Here is a 5,700-nt window from a genome sequence, read left to right on the forward strand (position 1 = left end):
TTGAATAACCAGTGTGTTCCTGTAATTAAATAAGACCAAATCAACTAATCGTAGTCTTTAGCACCTCGGAATGTTAAACGTGTTCTGTAACTGAAACTGAGGCGCAATATGAAGAAAAACAAACATTATTTGGGCGTTCTGGTAGCTATCACCGATCAATTATGCTTTTACCGAGAATATTTTCGCTGCAGTTTAATTTTCGCCTTTTTCGCCCTCCGTAATGAGGGCGAATTTATCACTACAACGAATAAATATAAACAATATTATATATATACTTAGTACTTAAATATGAAGGGCGAAATTATCACCGGGCAAAAATTGAGTTGATGGGCAAGGGCAAGTTTGACAGTTTTCCGGTTTACAGTACCTTACTTTAAGCCCTCATGGTATGACATGAAATTAAGTATAGCTTGGAGACCATTCCGAGATATGACGGGGTAAGCTAAGTGACGAAATAAATAAATGGCCTCAGTTTGGCATAACTGATATTTTTTTTACATTTTTCTATACTGGCTTAACTGTGTCAACGATATACTCTAATTGCTGTCTAAATACACGTAAACACCGTACCTATGATCATGCCATATTATATCTTTAGGATCTTATCCTGATCTACAGAAGTGATGGGATGAATGAAGAGTGTTGACAGTTTGGTTGATACATAATGTTTATGTTTTGTTTCCTGAGGTTTGACCTGAGCGTATTCTTTAATGGTAAAATGTTGCAGTAAGTACACGAAATATAACCCCTTCAAATGTCCAAATAAAACAACAAGAAGGAAACGGTTGTGGAAAGGATACAGAGCAAGAGCAGAAAAAGTGAATTAAACCGGTATCCCATCAGCTGCTATTGATGCTGGTGATTTACTTTTAAGTCCCTAGGCAGAGGACACAGAAGATAACCTGCGTGGACCAAACATTAGTCGCCTCATAAGTACCAATTATGGCTTACAGAAGGTGTAATAAAAGAAAGACAAAACGATATATTTATGAGCAAAATATGAAATCTAAAATTGAATTTGATTGTTTTCAGACAGGTTTCAAGACGAATTTATTGCATCCTCACATTTATTTAAATAGCCAAAATACAAAAGCACACAGAAAATAATGGTTTTACAGTATGTCGCGCAGTACGAGACATATTTTACATTATATGTCATCTGTTATAGTGAAAGAAGTGACGCAACACAGTCCCGACAGCGTTCTTTTATTTATAAAGTTGAGCCCAATTAACTATCATCACATATTTGAAATTCAAGGAGTTGCGCTCAATTTCGTTGTATGCACCCCTAACACATGTCATGACAAAACCGGTTTTGTACGTACCACCTTCTCGAGGATACAAGAAAACTAGTTTGATCAAAAGCCTTGCGCAGGAGCGTAATAAACTTGTTTGATGACAAAGATAAAAATCTATCCCAGTATGGGGTTATGGTTGTTAAAAACATGTATTTCAAACATGTGTTTAACCTGCAGTCCATGGTTCGAATCACGGTCTAGTGAGTTTTGTAACACTTAGGGCTTTCACCTTTCTGTCATTGGAGCAAACACTTAGTCATAGTTGTATCAGGAAAGCAAATAGTGAACATAACATGAGAGCAAATAACAGGAGAGCAAATAGTGATCATAACATGAGAGCAAATGACAGGAGAGCAAATAGTGAACATAACATGAGAGCAAATAACAGGAGAGCAAATAACAGGAGAGCAAATAGTGAACGTAACATGAGAGTAAATAACAGGAGAGCAAATAGTGAACATAACATGAGAGCAAATAACAGGAGAGCAAATAGTGAACATTACCTGCGAGCAAATAACAGGAGAGCAAATAGTGAACATAACATGAGAGCAAATAACAGGAGAGCAAATAGTGAACATAACATGAGAGTAAATAACAGGAGAGCAAATAGTGCCTCAAGTTAATAGTGAAATGTAACATATAAACAGAAAATTTGATTTTCACATTTCAATATAATCAGGAATTGAAAACTGAATTTGCATCAGCATTTACAGCTGGTATTAAAAGGAGTGTCTAAAACAATATATCTTTATTGTTCAATTTATTTACCTGATGCAAATACGATCAGTCATGTCGTGATCAAAATGTAGATTGCTTTCATTAAGGACACCTATCTCACTGCACTATAGCTTGTCCTATATACAGAAACCTCCCCTAAACTTCTGTTTAGAAAATACTGTAGCAGCTAGCTCAATTGATAAGAAAGATAATACTTGTGAACAACCTGCAGTTCATGGTTCGATTCACAGTCTAGTAAGTTTTGTAACAATTAGGGCTTTCAACTTTCCCTCATTGGAGCAAACACTTAGTCATAGTTGTATCAGGAGAGCAAATAGTGGGATGCTACTTGCACAGATTGAAAACTTGAACCACCTGATCCTGAGACCTCATCATATGCAATAGTCCAGGTAATTTGTATATAAATAAAGTGTACTGCAAGGATATGTTCGATTAGGAGATAAAGCCAATCCGACGGAACTTTTGGAGAAACTCGATATGTTTTTTGGTGATTTCTCGACACATGGCTTGATTAACAGGAATTTTTCAAAAGTGCAAAACAAACGGACAAGTCAGGTACACAATTTGATTGTTTGACAAGTCAGGTACACAATTTGGTTATTTGACAAGTCAGGTACATAATTTGGTTGTTTGGCAAGTCAGGTACACAATTTGGTTGTCGGACAAGTCCGGTAAACTGTTTTGTTATTCGATAAGTCAGGTAAATATTAGTTTGCATTTGGTTGTTGGACAAGACAGATACATAATTTGGTTGTTGGACAAGTCAGTTACATAATTTGGTTGTTTGACAAGTCAGGTACATAATTTGGTTGTCGGACAAATCAGGTACATAATTTGTTGTTTGACAAGTCAGGTACATAATTTGGTTGTCGGACAAGTCAGGTACATAATTTGGTTGTCGGACAATTCAGGTACACAATTTGGTTGTCGGCAATTGAGGTACACAATTTGGTTATTCGACCATTTGGTTGTCGGACAAGTCCGGTACACTGTTTGGTTGTTGGACAAGTCAGTTACATAATTTGGTTGTTGGACAAGTCAGTTACATAATTTGGTTGTTTGACAAGTCAAGTACATAATTTGGTTGTCGGACAAGTCAGGTATATAATTTGTTGTTTGACAAGTCAGGTACATAATTTGGTTGTCGGAAAAGTCAGGTACACAATTTGGTTATCTGACAAGTCAGGTACATATTTGGTTGTCGGAAAAGTCAGGTCAGGGTCAGGTCATGATCAGGGTCAGGGTCAGGGTCGAGGTTCTGGTCGCAAGTCAGGTCAAAACTCCTAATCACATGAGGACCCAAAAGAGTAGCGGCCTCTATGAACGGCTAGTCAGGTCAAAATTGATAGTGACTTAGGCAAAAATGAGATAACGAACAGACAAATAGGTCGGCGCGTCGATTTACCCAATACAACCCAATACAGCCCAAGTCTACCCAATACAAGTGTCGATTAACTCAATACAACCCAATACTACCCAATACAAGTGTCGATTTACTCAATACAACCCAGTACTACCCAATACAAGTGTCGATTTACTCAATACAACCCAATACTACCCAATACAACCAAATACAAGTGTCGATTTACTCAATACAACCCAATACTACCCAATACAACCCAATACAAGTGTCGATTTACCCAATACAATCCATCACTACCCAATACAAATGTCGATTTACTCAATACAACCCAATACTACCCAATACAACCAAATACAAGTGTCGATTTACCCAATAAAACCCAACACTACCAAATACAACCCAATACAGCCCAACACTACCCAATATAACCTATTACAACCCAATACTACACAATACAACCCAATACAAGTGCCGATTTACCCAATACAACCCAACACTACCAAATACAACCCAAGACAGCCCAACACTACCCAATATAACCTATTACAACCCAATACTACACAATACAACCCAATACAAGTGCCGATTTACCCAATACAACCCAACACTACCCAATCCTACCAATACAAGTGTCGATTTGCCCAATACAATCCAACACTACCCAATACAAATGTCGATTTACTCAATACAACCCAACACTACCCAATACTACCAATACAAGTGTCGATTTACCCAATAAAACCCAACACTACCAAATACAAGTATCGATTTACCCAATACTATCTAATATAAAGTTAAATGTACCCAATACAAATAACGTTGTTGTGCGGACCCATGCATTTTTTTTAGCAAGATCGTCGTTATTTGGAAATCCTTCATTGTTAATACAAACAAAGATAAACACAATTATTATAGAAGAAATATAGCAATGCATGTATTAACAAAGGGACCAGACAACAGGCTTAGCCTATATACATGTTAGCCTTTTCCTATAGATACCGGTATCCAATTATTTTCATTTCATTAATATATTGAAGTTATGGGTGGAAGATAGGACAATAACGAAAAACTATGATTTATTAACTATAATGGACAAACACATACTCACTTTCATACAACCATTCGTAATTGGTATATTATATATCGTTAGAACCTGCATGTATAAAGATATTACTTATAAATTGAGGATCGTTTAGGTTTTTTTTTAAATAGGAACTAATATGATTAAGTATATTTCTATTAGTTTCGTTAGACATACTAACGACACCATATAATAAAACATGAAGATTTACAAACCATAATAGATTATACACAGAGAAGATGTGATGCCTAAAATACCTATAAAGAGGACATTCGAAGAAAAAGTGTATTGTTGCTTTTCTATATTTTGCACCACATGAACAGGAACTCAAGCTGTGTTTCATTCACGAATGGAACAGTAAACGAATGCATACACATGTACATTGTAGTGAAATGCTTTTCTTAACCAAGCCATATTTTTAAAGTATTAACAACAATATATTGGACCTATTAACAAGTAAACGATGTCTGGAAAGAGTGCTGGAATATTTCATTAGTGGTAGATAGTAGGACAATAACGGAAAAAACATAATTATACTCACTCAGTCTCATATAGTATCATTTGTACTTGTTATATGTTGTATTGTTAGAACGTACATATATAAAGACATTACGTAATAATTAATATTATTTTAAGGATCATTAACTTTATTTCTGTTTGGTTCTAGAATAATGAATTGGAATATAGGAGATCGCGAGCAGAAAGTAATTAAGCATCATAGTTATACCGGTATTTTGAAAACTTATGAATATATATATATATATGTGTGTAAATATTTGAACTAAAGTTTCGTTGCTCTTGTGTTTGTTTTTTTAATTTAGTTACTACTTTGATGGAATTTTAACCTTTTATTATTTCTGGATAATTGAGTGTTCCATGTATATACAATTTATGCTTATTTGCCTCAAATGTGAATGACTATTAATTCTATTACGAACTTCTATTAAGAGACTTATGAGATACAGAAATATATTGTGAATGGGAAAGATGAAAAACATAAACATACCTTCCAAAAAGACTGGGAAAAGTGGCAAAACCTTCTTGATATTCCATAAACCCCTCAATTTCATGATTTATATGTAGAAAACCAATTAAGTGGTAACAGTAATAGATAGGAATATTCTAAGTATATTGAGCTGATATAATACAACTGTTACTGTATGATAGACAGGTTAATGTGACAAATTGTTCTTCTGTTACCAATCTTGTTCCTCTCAACC

This window comes from Mizuhopecten yessoensis, unplaced genomic scaffold, assembly GCF_002113885.1.
Source record: "Mizuhopecten yessoensis strain PY_sf001 unplaced genomic scaffold, ASM211388v2 scaffold8937, whole genome shotgun sequence".
In the NCBI taxonomy this organism is placed as follows: Eukaryota; Metazoa; Mollusca; class Bivalvia; order Pectinida; family Pectinidae; genus Mizuhopecten; species Mizuhopecten yessoensis.